Below are 14,239 nucleotides of genomic sequence, written 5' to 3' on the forward strand. Positions count from 1 at the left end.
TCTCCGGGGGGAGAGGGCAATGGCAAAAACATAAATATGGGGAGGCATGGCAGGTTTAATTATATCAACATGTTTATGTTTTGTATTTCACATTCCAAATTGTAAGAGGTAATCTTGCCTCTTAAATGTGAATGTACTTTCCACCTAAATAGTAGCATTAATGTCTACAAAATGAAACAGTAGCTTCCAACTCACAAGATAATTTTATCTTGTGAATGAGGGTGGTAAGACCAGGAATCATGTATGGGTCAGGAAACAACTACAAAGCTAGGACAGAAGAGAACTAAGAAGAAACGGGAAGGAGGAACTCAATTGAGATAAAGGTAAATTAATTTAATAGAAATGGTACAGGAATGTGAGATAATACAATATAAAAGGGATCAAAGGTAATAAATCAAACAAATGGGAGAGAGAGAAGTGTCTTCTAACCGTATTGCTATTTGGAGATACAGCCAGAAGAAGGCAGCTGTGGTTGTGTCACTTCATTCCCTCCTGGATATCACATGGCAATGAACAGAGTTCCCAAGAACTGCAGTTTCTTGGTATCTATCACTTATTCCATGTCATTACAGCATGCCCAAACTGTATAACACAGATATACATGCATGTACATTCAGATAACAAAAATAAATAAAAATATATATATAATGCCAGGTGTTTACACAGGCTGGAGGAAGAATCCCATGAGAGCAGCCCTGTGTAGAAGGATTTGTGGGCCGTGGTGGACGAGAAGCTGGATGCAGTGTGCACTTGCAGCCCAGAAAGCTGTGTTCTGGGCTGCATTAAAAAAGGAGTGGCCAGCAGGGAGAGGAAGGTGATTGTCCCCCTCTACTCAGCTCATGTGAAGCCCCACCCAGAGTACTGCGTCCAGGTCTGGGGCCCCCAGTACAGGAAGGATGTGGAGCTCTTAGAGTTGGTCCAGAGGAGGGCCACTAAGATGATCAGAGGGCTGGAGCACCTCTCCTATGAGGAAAGGCTGAGGGAACTGAGATTGTTTAGCTTGGAGAAGAGAAAGCTCTGGGGAGACCTCATTGTGGCCTTCCAGTATTTGAAGGGGACGTATAAACAGGAGGGGCAATGGCTGTTTATGAGGGTGGATAGTGAAAGAGCAAGGGAGGATGGTTTTAAACAAAGGGGAGATTTAGGTTAGATATTAGGAGAACACACAGCAGCAAAACCTAAGTAGCTGTGCAAACTTGTATGTATCAGGTACTACATGAGGCTTAAATGGATTAAAAGTTCCTCCTTCCACATTGTGCTACTCTCTCTTGAGCAGGACAGTAAAATTTGAATAAGTGGTTGAGTTTGTGAATAGCTGGTAGTAACCGTGGAAAGTGGGATGAACCATCCTAATAAACCACCACAGTATATCCTGAAAATACTGAAGGACTTTGATTTTTGTCCCACTCTGCTGGGGCTCAAATGGCTAAGACATAATTGGCAGAACACACAGACAATATTTGACTGTGTAGAGGTCTTAGGGGCAGAAAAGAAATATTGCCAAAGAAAAGGCAAAGCAGTGGTGTGCATGGTACTTGGGAGCAGTGCTGGTCATGGCTCAGGAATTCTGTGAGCAACAACAATCCTCAGAAGCCAGCGTTATCTTCTTGTTGCAGGGGATAACAGGAAAATTATAAGAGCAGCTGGCCGAGAAGGAGCAGCAGTCTCAGCAACTATGAGAAGCAGAGATGGAGTGCTTAGGAAGAAAAGAGGTGGAGTCTTCCTCCCAGCCCTATTCCTGCACTGAATTAGCACAGACTAAGATCTGTTAGAATTGATCCCCCTAGGCCTATGAGACCTCTAATCAAGGTGCAATACAACTATGATGAGGAGGATAGGGGAGGTCATCTGATTGTTAAAACCAAGGAAATCCTGTATTCAGCCCAAGAGTTGGGTAAATTGCAGGAGAAATACAGTAGGGATTCTAAGGTGATGAAGACAGAGTATGTGTGGAGAATTTTTTTATTGGGAGAGGATGGCATACTTTTAAGTGAGAAAGAAGCATAAAGTTACAGGACCTAGCGTTTTCCTAACAATGCTGGTTGACTCAGAGTGAATGAGCCCCTTGATTCGAGGTTCCCCAGATTCAGGGTCCTCATGACATGCTGAAATGAGAGGGCATACAGTTACAATGTCAAATCTGTAAACTATTCCCAGAACAGCAGGCTCAGTGTCTCGTAGCAGAGACCCTGGCCAAAGTCGAACCAGGGCAGGAAAAGGCTTGGACCGGGGGCAATTGGCTCAGGAGCTAATTAATTATGGATGAATATATGGTGCTCCTCCTGGATCCTTAACGTAATCCAGATGACTGAGCAACAACAGCTACTTAGACCTAGCTACCTATACCCAGGAAAAAAATAGGAAAGCACCGACCCTGAAAGTGGCAGGAAGAACTGTGGGTAAAAGGTCTTGAAGTGGGTTCACTACGAATGACCAAACACACAAGGCCATAGAAATCCTTACTCACAATGTAGCGGGAAAGCTAGGCAAGACCCTTCCTTCGTCTGCCCCCTCAGAGTTGACCCTAGAAATCACAGCCTCATCTGTGCTAACTCCCACTACTCCCCTTTGCAAGAGCTCATTAAGTTGGACTTAAGAACTGGAGTGGGAAACTGCCATCCCAGTAGAAAGGGGATAGATGGAACCCCCGGCATCTTGAAGAAGGGAGATTCACTTGTCCTAATGTACTCAGAACAATCCCAATAGCTTTGGAGAGAAGGTTTGGGTATCATATGCCTTTTACAAAATACAGCCTTTGCAGACTGTACAGATCAAGTGTTGGCTCCCAGGAGATGACAGTAGAATTGAGATAGAAATAGTGGCAGAACCTTTTCCCACTTATCTCCTGGAGTTGAATTCCTTAAAAGGCGAGTCATGGACAGACTGTAGTGGGAGGTGGTAGAGTTTTGGCAGTCTCCTCCAAATCCCCTCTAAGACTAGTCCAAATCTGCAGGTAGCCACAGTCCTATCTCCTTCCAAGACAACAAATGTGAAGCCGTATTCTCTTCCATTAGGAGGTAAGGAAGATATAGCCATCATAATAGGCAAATTATGTAACCAAGGATTAATAGTGTCTATAAATTCCCCTTATGACTTTCCTGAATGGCTGATGTGGAAGTCTAATTGCAAATGGAGGCTTACTGTGGACTTGAGCCCACCAAGGCTTGAAGGCTGGTGCTAGCAGGGACACCTCCACTCACTGGCCTAGCACAGTGGGAAACAGCAAGGAAGTGGTATGCTTAATTGGATCATTATTGTCACCTCTTTAAACCTACAGAAGGGATGCCTATGACCCTTACAATAGGAGAGTTGTTAAGAAGATTGTTAATACAGAATCTGTAATCTAAATTTCTGCTTCTCCAATAAAGGAAGCCTCTCCATTCCAGAGGGGAATGAGGAATGTTTACAGGTTTACAGATGCCTTTGCCAGGCTCAAAGGGAAAGTGTGGAAATACCAAGTGGCAACAGAACAAATAAAAAAACAAAGACAAAGTGGTCAGTGAAGGACAGCAGCGCCCAGGTCAGGCAGTTCGGGAGGTACTTAAGAGAGAAAAGGACAACCCTGAGCTGATAGGTGTATATATTGATTCCTATGCAGTCTTAAAGGGGTGCAATGATTGGATCCACTTCCTGGAGCAAAATGCTTGGGAGGTAAATTGAGCCCCAGTGTGGCAGAAGGAGAAGTGGAAGGATATCCCAGACATTGCAAAGATTAAAGAATTTAGGTAGGCTGGGTGGCAGCCCACCAGACAGAGTTAGATCCTGCACATAGGTCAAACAATGAGGTGAATGAATTAACGAGGATCCCTTTTGATGAATACCCTCATTCTCTTCTTTCCCCCAACCCTGAAAATGAGTGATGAGTGGGTAAATTTACAAAAGTGGCTACATGAAAAAGAGGCATTTGGGAGCACTGAATCTATAGAAGAGTGCCCTAAGCTGAGGATGTCTGAGGGTCTCTATTACCAGAGCTGAATGGTAATTTCTGTGTGTGACAGCTGTCATCTCTGACTCAGAGAACTTCTTCTGAAGTTCTCATTCCTTCACAGTAGGGAAAATAAGGAACTGTGGGAGGCCTGGATGGTGGACAATGAAGCACCATTTAGGAAACCTATCAGGAAACAGTATGCCATGGTATGAGTAGAAATAGCTTCTGGACTCATTCATGTGGAGACAGTATCCCAAGTAACTGCAGAAAATATATGAAGGGGTTGAAGGAATGATTTCATCACCTCCCTAAGACAATCACTATACAATCTGGGACACACTTCACTGCCCAAATGCTGCAAGAATGGGCTAAGCATGAGGAAATGTGGTGGATATTCCACACCCCTTATAATTCCCAAGCCAATGGATAGTTGAAAGGACAAATGGCTTGTTAAAGTGGTTTCTTGAACCACAAGAATCAGTGCGGACTGATCAGCTACCAGATGCAGTAAATGACTAGTAGGGGATGAACGCAGTTAAATGCATTCTGTTCTAGGACACTGAGTTACATACTAAAGGCTAGGTAGAAATACAATATGCATCTGAGCAGCAGTGCTCATGGACAAACCTATAAAGGGAAAGGTCACGCTGAACCTTAAAGCTCTCATAAAATGACACAAAGATGCAACAGGAAAGGAACATAAAATATTTCTAAAATTGATCATTTCCCATCATAACCTTGCTACTTCTTTTCAAGGAAAATGAGTGTTTGTTTCTCTCTGCTTTTTCAGAATGATGAGATACATCAGCAGAGAAATTTTGTACAAAGAACCAAGATGACCTCACTCTTGGGAATGTTATTCTTATTGGGATTAACCCAAAATGGGGAAACTTTTAGTTAGATGAATCATCCTGGCCTGAAGGGCATGGCTAGCTTGTGAAGCAGCTAAGACTATTGCCTTTTGTAAGGCAGGAGGACAATCTATTTCAGAAATTTTAACTACATGTATAATAGGTGTTTCAATCTCCCCTCAATTAATCTAGAACTACTCCTTTTTTTAATACTTTTAGTTTAACATCATCTACACCATGATGCCCATCTGGAGCAGGGTGACAACACAAACCAGCAGCATTTGCCTTTAGATTGGCAAATGTTACTTCAACAAAGGAATGTTTTCAAGTAGTAAACTGCATCACACCACAGCATAACCTCATTAACACTGATATGCAGTGTAATCATAAGAGCAATACCTCCTTTAACCACACCCATATCGTTCTTCCTCGGGGATAGTTCTTTCTTTGTGAAAGGGTAGCATATTCATATGTACCTTCTACTCCACTGGTGGCCCTTGTTCACTGGGAAGAGAAACAGTAGCTCTTCCCCTTTACAACCATACCAAATGCCATGTCACACAAACACCCTCATATTAGGGAGTGTCTGTAATGGCAAAGTCACATGTGAAAGCAGCAGCACTTGCATCCTCACTAGTAGGTGTACCTGCAATGACTGTCCATAACCACAGACACATCAGTAATTTGGCCTGCATGCTTGCCATTAACATTACTTCACAAGCTATCATTACTATGGCCCAAGAATGAGGACCAATCTGCACAGTTGTACTTGTAGAACTGCACTGTGATTGATTATTTGCTCTAATGTCACAATCACAGATGCAAGGATTTTGAGGGAATGCAATGTTTCAGTACTTTTGACAACTCTCAGCTATTGAAGGGGAAAATTAAGGACTTTAAATCACTGATGAATGTACTCAAGCAAGATGATGATAGCTTCCTCCAGACTTTGGGACTGACAGAATAGGAAGACTAGTTGATGTGAATTAACGCTGGTGGGTGGACTTATCTATCTAATATTAGGCAATGGCTTAGTGAAGTGTGTGATAAATAGGCTTGTCCATTCTTTCTCTGTTCCTTCTGTACAATAGACAAGGGAAGAGTAACTGATGTCATCTATCTGGACTTTGGTAAGGCCTCTGACATAGTACCCCAAAACATCCTTTTCTCCAAATTGGAAAGATATGGATGGGTGGACAGTTTGATGGATGAAGAACTGGTTGCAGGATCAGGTCCAGAGAGTGGTGTTTAATGACTTAATGTCTGGATGAAGATCGGTCACGAGTGATGTTCCCTAGAGTTTGGTGCTGGGCTTGATACCGTTTAATATCTTCAGTGATGATCAGTGACATCAATGGTGGGGTCAAGTGCACCCTCAGCAAATTTGCTGATGATACCAAGCCATGGAGTGTGATCAATGCACCAGAGGGACGGAATGCAATCCAGAGGGACCTAGAAAGGCTTGAGCAGTGGGCCTAGGTGTACCTCAGGAGGTTCAACAAATCCAAATGCAAGATCTTGCACCTAGGTCGAAGCAATTCCCATTACCAATACAAGCTGGGGGACAAAAGGATTGAGTGCAGCCCTGCTGAAAAAGACCTTGGGGTTCTCGTGGATGGGAAGCCGGACATGAGCCAGCAGTCCAGAAAGCCAAAAGACACATGGTCAGGAAGGCCAAGTGAGGTGATCTTGCCCCTCTACTCTGTGCCTCACCTGGCCTCAGCTGGAGTACTGTGTTCAGATGTTGAGTCCTCAGTGCAGAAAAGAAATAGGCCTCTTGGAACGTGTCCAGAGAAGGGCCAGAAAATGATCCACAAAATGAAACATTTCTCCTTTGAAGATTTGGAGAAGGCTGAGAGGTGATCTGATAATGGCCTTGTATCTAAAGGGGAGCTTCAGGAAAGAAGGGGACAGACTATTTAGCAGGGTCTGTGGAGACAGAACAAGGAGAAATAGTTTCAAGCTCAAAGAGGGTAGATTTAGGTTAGATACAAGTCTTTTACAGTGAGGGTGGTGAGACACTGGTACAGGTTGCCTAGTGATGTGGTTGTTGTCCCATCCATGGAAATTCTCAAGGTAAGATAATGCCCTGGGCAATCTGATCTAGCTGTGGATGTCCCTGTTCATTGCAGAGGAGTTAGACCAGAGATGCCTTCCAACTTTAAGGATTGTATTATTCTATGTACACTACGTATGCATCATCACGGTGGATGACCCCACTGACTATATCAACACTGGCCTGTAACAGTCTCAACCGCTGGGTGGAATGTGAGAATAAAGTGACATGTTTCCTTCTGTCCCAGACTCTATTACAACAATATACAGAACTTAACATTGTGAATTCTTGCTGAAGACCTCAGAACAAAAGCTGTGCTGTAACACTCCTGTAAAAGTTGCAGAACAAACACATGTTGTGCTAAAGTGCAGTAAAGAAGTTAGGAGTTAAGTCATCACACTTAAGGTAGTCTTAGGTCCATCCCCCAACCACGACCACCATGCAAAAGGAGAAAAGCGTGGCCAGTATGGCATGCTCACAGTGTATGCTACCAGACACTCTCTGCCTGGCAACAGCTTCTGGTCTAATTGGAAGGGACAATCTAATAGCATAAAAGGTATTGCCAATCCCACATGCCCCACCATATTTTTAGCCACCCCAGCAGAAGAACAAGGATGGACCCTTAGGACATCATAACATCTGCAGTGGTGGCTCTTCTTTCCATCCCTTCTTTTCCCTTCCCTTCCCTGTTCCTCAGGTAGTCATAAATCTCATCTTCACTTACAGTGGGACAGATGTTGTCTCCTAAGCCACAGCTTCCAACTCATCCACAATCCACTGTGTGAAGAGGAGACAGTGATAACTGAGGCAAATACAGTTGAGTATTTTAGCTGTCTCCTTATCCATTATTACCAGCCTGTCTGTATTTTTCACTAGGAAGGGTACACCTTCTTAAACTTTCCTGTTATGGTAAATGCATCTTTCTTGGTCTTCGCACTCTTTGTGAAGTCTTGTTGGTCATTGGCCTTCCTGACTCCATACACAGCCTAGAGCATGCTTATATGCATCCCACAGTACCTGTCCCAGCTACCACTGGGAATTTTCTTCCACCTGTGCATTTTCTTCTTGCTTACCAGTTTGACCAACAGATCCCAGTTCAGACACATTGGTCTCTTGCTTTCCTTTCCTGACTTCCTACATCTGAAGATGGAAAGCTCCTGTACACTAAGAAAAGCCTCCAAAGATCTGCCATATCCAATCCTTGTCCTTGAGGACAGTTTCCGAGGTGGTTTTGTTGACTAACTCCCTGAAGAGCTGGAATTACGCTTTCCTAAAATTTAGAATCCTTTAGATTTACTCTTTGTCCTTTATACCTCAAGGAGTGTGAACTCCCATATTTCATGGTGACTATAGCCCAGGCTGCCTCCAATTCTGATGTCACCAATCAGTTCATTTGCATCGGTGAGCAACAGGTCCAGTATTGCACCCCTCCCAATAGAGCTACTTTACAGTTCAAGCAGTTATCCTTGATGCATTCCAGAAAATTCTTGGTTTGCCTACAGCTCGCAGTGCTATTTTGCTAGCAGATGTCAGGGTGGCTGAAGTCCCAAGCACGAGAGCCTGTGATGGCAACATCTCCTGGAGATGAAGGAAGAAACCTTCATCAGGCTCTGCTTGATCAGATGATCTGTTGTAGATACCAACCACAAGGCTCTCTTTGTTGCTCTCTCTCATCCATAAACTTTTGACTTGCTCATGACATTCTTCAGGAACATCTCTTCACACTTTGTTCCTTTGTTGATATAGAGGGCAATGCCTCTTCCCCTCCTTCCTTGCCTGTCTCTTATTTGTGGGCATCGATAGCCACATTTCAGTCGTGGGAGTCATCCCACCAGGTTTCAGTGAAGGCAACTGCATCACGGTTTTCAGGTAGCACAGAGGATCCAGTTCCTCCTATTTTTTTCCCAAGCTGTGTCTGCTGGTGTAAAAACATTTCAGCTGGGCAGCTGGCCTTATTGCCTTCTTGGAGGATAACTCCTTAATGCCTTTGAAGTATTTCCCTTGAGTTTCCCTGTTGCCTTCTTTTTCCTCAGTAGTCCCTGGCTCATTGTCATAAGATTTAAGTGTGCTCAGTGTTGTCAGTATATCTGCAGAGGGCCCCCACTAACACCCTGCCCCTCTAGCCTGACTATGCTGTCCCACAACTTACCATGTGCAGCCTCACTATTACCCACCCATGTTTTTACAACCTAGTTTAAAGCCCTGCTAAATTTTTACCACGGACCCTTTTCCCTCTTTGAGAGAGGTGAAAGCCATCTAGTGACTGCAAGCCCAGTGCCATGTAGGCCATCCTGTTATCAAAAAAAAACCACCAAAATTATGGCATTGATACCAGTTATCAAACCAGTGTTTATAGATCAGGTCCTTCTGTTTCTTACACTATCCTTACCCACTAAGGGAAGCAGAGAAGAGACTTGTATTCTTGATTCCTTCAGCAGATCCCAAGGATCTGAAGTCCATTTCGATAGCTCTTGAACTACATGTAACTGATTCATAATCTTCCACATGGAAAAGAAGCAATGGATACAGACCTGTTTGCCATACAAGGCCAGGAAGTTTCCTGGTGATGTCCTTTATCCAGGCACCAAGGAGACAGCAAACTACTCTGACAGTCTGCCTAGCATAATGGGAGTTGAGTTCCCAGCAGGAAGAAATCCCCTATATCTAATGCCCCTCTCATCTTGTATGTATCCACACTGTATGTATCCACATTAACACAGTGTTTGTTCCACAAGAACTTAGCCAACTACCCTGCCAAGGGCAGAGTTGCCAATCAGTTGGCCAGGGCCCATCAACCTGATCTTTGTTTAAGGTTCAGCTGGGACAGAATTGTTTTCTTCAGAGTGTCTGGTATGATGCTGTTTTGGTTCTAAGAGAAAAACAATATTGATAACATACAGATGTTTATAGTTATCACTAAGCAGTGTTATGCAGAGCCAAGCTATTCCAGTTTCCCAATTCATACTAACAAAGGGCTGGGAGGGGACAGAATCAGGATAGCTGACTTAAACTGGCCAAAGAAGTATTCCATACCATTTGACATTATACAGGGGAGTTTAGATGGGAACAGGAGATCATCTCTTTTATTTCTGCCACGTTGGGGGCTAGCTGGGCATCAGTCAGTGAGTGGTGAGCAACTCTTGTGCATCACTTGTTTCATACATTCACATACATACAGACATACACATATATAGTCGTAACTATTATCAATTTCCTTTCCTCCATCTTAGTAAACAGTTTTATTTCAATCCACAAGTTCTATTTTTTTTTTTTTTTTTTTTCATTCTCTCCCCCATCCCACTGGGAAGTGGGGGAAGTGACCAAATAACTGTGTTGTGCTTAGTCACCTGCTGGGTTAAACCACAAAATGCCTCCTGAGATAGGGCATCCACAACTTTTCTAGGTAACCTGTTTCAGTGCTTCACCACCGTCTGAGTTAAAAATTTCCTCTGTATACCCTGAATTTTCCCTTTTTAGTTTAAGCCCCTTCGCCCTTGTTCTATTTCTATAAGACCACACAAAAAGTTGATGAACCTCAGTTTTTTCTCTCAGAGAGAAAAGTCCCCCGCCCTAATGCAGTGAAAGAGAGAACCAACACTTAATGTACACGTGTATTATTTTTTAGTTCTTGATCATAAAGCTATTGGAAACAAGAAAAGTCTTAAAACATCAGGTCAGCCTGCAACTCAACTGCTCAATGTTATTTTTTATGACAGAACTACTGTACTACTGAAAGTGAAAAGCACAGAATGCAGATCCAAACACATAAGACAATGAACTTCACAAAATATAACAATTTGATCGCATAAAGCTTGGTTAAGGCATGGAACACCTTAGCACAGATCACTGCCAGTGTTAAATATTTTCAGAGATTCAAAAGCAGTCTGCATGTATTCATGGGAGTAATTAATTGCACAAGCGTAGGTGGGTGCAGAAAATCATTCAGCCACAATCAGCGGTGGCTTGAAGAATGTTCAGGAGGAAGTAACTACAGCTCTCAGTCTATACTTTTCTCTAATCTTTTTCTCAGAATTTGTTATTGATCAATGTCAGAGACAGGAGACTGGACTAGGCAGACATCTGGTCTGAATTAGCTGTTGCCTTGTGGTAACAGAGAAAACAACAGTAAGGAGTCCACACAAGGTTCCAAAGTCACAACTTCTAAATGTCAGAATGGGAACTGAACTGGGAGATTTAACTAGCAAAAAAGTTGTGGAAACAGGCATTGAGCATAAACCTCAACATTGTGGAAACTTCTAATGCTTGCTTTAGAACTTCATCCTCGTTTTTCCTCAGTAGAGACACTTAGGAGTATCCAGAGGAGACAGAAGGAAAAGCAGGACAAATACATTTGAAACTAATTTTCAGGGAGAATATCATCATCTGATCCTGCTAGAGGGAATAAATAATGTGCAAAGTAAAACAATAAGAATAGAGAAGGAAAAGTGGGAAAAAATGTAATGTCAAGGAAACAAGAAAAAAAAAAACAAAGTTACCAAATTCTAATGTGTTTATAAACCATTTATACACCATTCTAGTGATGAAAAAAATTCTGTTACAAAGAAAGGGAACTCCTGAACACAAATTATCTAATTATGTTGTATCAATTTAATGCTTCTATTGTCATGCCCATCTTCAGTTGAAGAGCAATTTAAGAATTCCAAGCATTTCTATATTTGCTTTTTCTGAACCTTCTTTGTATTAAGATGATATTATTCCTCCTAACTCCCTGTTTAGTTTAGAATCTTGAAACTACAATTTTTTCAGTTGTGATTAAAGACCATGTTTTTAACAATAACTTTTAAAACAGAATCCTTACCTTTTTATTCTTTATATATGCTACTATCACATCCATGTGTCTAAAAATTAATACTGACAATAGACAACAACAAAAAAATATCTATAATATCATCTTCATCTTCATGCACAAAGTTTCTTTCAGGAGGCCAAAAGGAATGAAAAGTAGCAGATTGTCCCTGGCACTTAATTTCTCCCTGTATTCAGTGGATTGCTATTTGAGGTCTTCTGTTCCCTTTCACCATTACAGATACTTACAAGCAATCCCCTTCTCTCTCAAAGCAAGTTCATAGGAGAATGCATGAAGTTTTAAATAAATAATGACTTTTTGTTGAAAAATTCAGATGCACTTTATAGCCCAGCATCAGTGTTTAAAAGCTACACTAACCAATGTACAGTGTCCTATAGAAAATCACTTTGGAATTTCCAGGACAGTCCACTGGTACTCTTTGCAGAGATGTAAGAAATTAAGAGAATACAAAATGAGTAATTATCTTGTTAAAAAAATTTTAGTGTTTTTAGGAAAGGCAGAATTAGGGAAAAAGTTACCTTACTTGTTGTCTGTAAATATTTTCCTTCAAACAATCTATGGATTCAGCTTTCACAGTGCAGAGCACAAACATCTTTCCAAGTTCTTAAAAGCAGGGAAAAAAATGAAATAAAAATTGATTACTACATCATTCCGTCACTACTCTGAATTCTGTAAGAAGATACATTAATCTGTTTAAGGCTAAGACAGACTTAGATGAAACAGCAAATCACTACTGAATTTAAGTATAAGAAAGATTCCATTTTTTCATGGTTTCTCTCCCCCTCCCCCCAAATCTAACTAACTAAATAAGATTTTATGAATATCCCAGCAGGAAAAAAGATCCATTGATTATGATAAAGGATATGAAAAAAAATCCATAAAACTTCCTGGAGATACATTAAGAACCAGCTTTTCAAGGTCAGAGGTTATACAGAAAGAAATGCTGAACTTAATACAAGTGACTATTTGCAGCAAACATTTAACTATATTTAAAATATATACATCGATTCTTGGAGGTGAGGAAAGAATTCCATGATCAAGCTAAACCAGATTTATTCTTTGTTCTCTGACATACCAGAAACATTCTCACATGGCAGATACTCAAAACTGCAAGTGTGATTAAAAAAAAAAAAAAGGAAAAACAAAAAAAGAAAAAAGGTTTCTATTTCTTTTAAAGTGTAGGTAGTTTTTAATTTAGCATATACACAAAACTTTGTATCTTCAAAAGGATGTTCACTTTGAAAGATCCTCGCTATCCTGAAGTTTCTGTTACTCGATTCATCCACCTGTGTCTAATTTCACCGTGACCTTTTCAAGACACGAACAACTGCCCAGTTACACATTTACTCTGAGACAACTCAATAACTTGCTCTGATTCAAAGCACACCCTCCATAAAAAGCAAAGAGATTTGCTCAGATGACTTCTGGATGTACAAAATCCACGATATCCTGACTTACGTCAGCTGTTAATCAATGTCACTTCTGAAAATATTTTGTTTAGATCCCCTTCTTCCTGCCTTTTCTAGATTAAACCTTTAGGATTCTGTGTTGTGCTGAAAGGCAACTGGAAACTCGAACACACCAACTTCAGATCTTTTATAGAAAAACAGAATTTAAAACTTCTATGAGGAACCCACATAGACCTCCAGATCCGTAGATCTTCACTTTTCTAACATGCTTTTCAAACCTAGAGCACCAAAGCCATGTGGAGTATTTCAGTGTGACACTAAAAGCGAGATGAGCGAGCGAGGCAGAGCAAAAGCCGTGCGCATGAAGCTCGCTGCAAACCAACCCCAAATCCTTCAGCGGGCCCCGCTCACAGCGGACGTGCAGCTGTGTTGGCACAGGAATGCCTCAGACGCCTTACACAAGAACTGCTGCAGAAGAACAGCCCGGTCAATGCGTAGCCCTCGCTCGCACCGAGCTTTTTCAGCATTTTCAGGTTTTGCATTCCCTTCCCCCCCTTCATATTGTGCTTTCGCAGTAGTTTGTTTGCCTTTGCACGATCTGATGTGTGAAAATGATTCCAGATTAATTTCCTTTCCCTAGCAGAACGGTTTTTCAGCCTAAGAGTCCCCTGCTCTGAAACCGACGAGCCGGCACAATAGGAAACTCAGCCACGAGAGGCAGATGGCTGGGTGGATCGGGGAAGTGGTTCCCACGACACCTACTAAAGAGCAGCGGGACGCGCAGCCGGGAGGAGGTGGTGGGTGTAACGATGGCGGCCCGGCAGCACCGCCAGCCGAGGCTGACAGAGGGAGAGGAGCGAGCAGCAGGACATCCCCCAGCGGGATGACAGCCACCTGTAGCGAGGACCCCCCGCCACGAGGCTCCCTGCCACGAGGCTGCCCGCGCGGCTGCCCCCGCCTCAGCCCGCGCCCGCCCCGCGCTCAGCGCCTCACGGCCGCGCCCCGCAGGCGGTCGGGCCGGATAACGGCCCGGCGCGCGCCTCCCGGGCAGCGGCGGCGGAAGCGGGCACGCGCCCCTCCTCGCGCCGCGCTCACCTTCCTCCTCGTCTCCCCGCCCCGGCCACACCCGCGACCCCGCCCCACCTGCGGCGCATGCGCGGGCCTCCC

The 14,239-nt window shown here is 42.9% G+C and overlaps 1 protein-coding gene across 7 annotated transcripts in view; it reads right to left on the minus strand.

Moving 5' to 3' along the window:
* Nucleotides 1–14,182, minus strand: part of PRLR (prolactin receptor) — a 179,375-nt gene extending 165,193 nt beyond the window's left edge. For 6 of the 7 annotated variants that reach the window (XM_085212503.1, XM_085212499.1, XM_085212500.1 and 3 more), the window contains exons 1-2: nucleotides 14,168–14,182; nucleotides 12,182–12,266 (exon numbers count right to left, since the gene is read on the minus strand). The gene's annotated coding sequence lies outside the window, so the exon portion shown is untranslated. Of the gene's footprint in view, nucleotides 1–12,181; nucleotides 12,267–14,167 lie in introns of those variants that run through there. The other variant, XM_085212496.1, reaches the window with a different exon arrangement.
* Nucleotides 14,183–14,239: the final 57 nt, after the last annotated feature.

This window comes from Meleagris gallopavo, chromosome Z, assembly GCF_905368555.1.
Source record: "Meleagris gallopavo chromosome Z, MGAL_WU_HG_1.1, whole genome shotgun sequence".
Taxonomy (NCBI): Eukaryota; Metazoa; Chordata; class Aves; order Galliformes; family Phasianidae; genus Meleagris; species Meleagris gallopavo.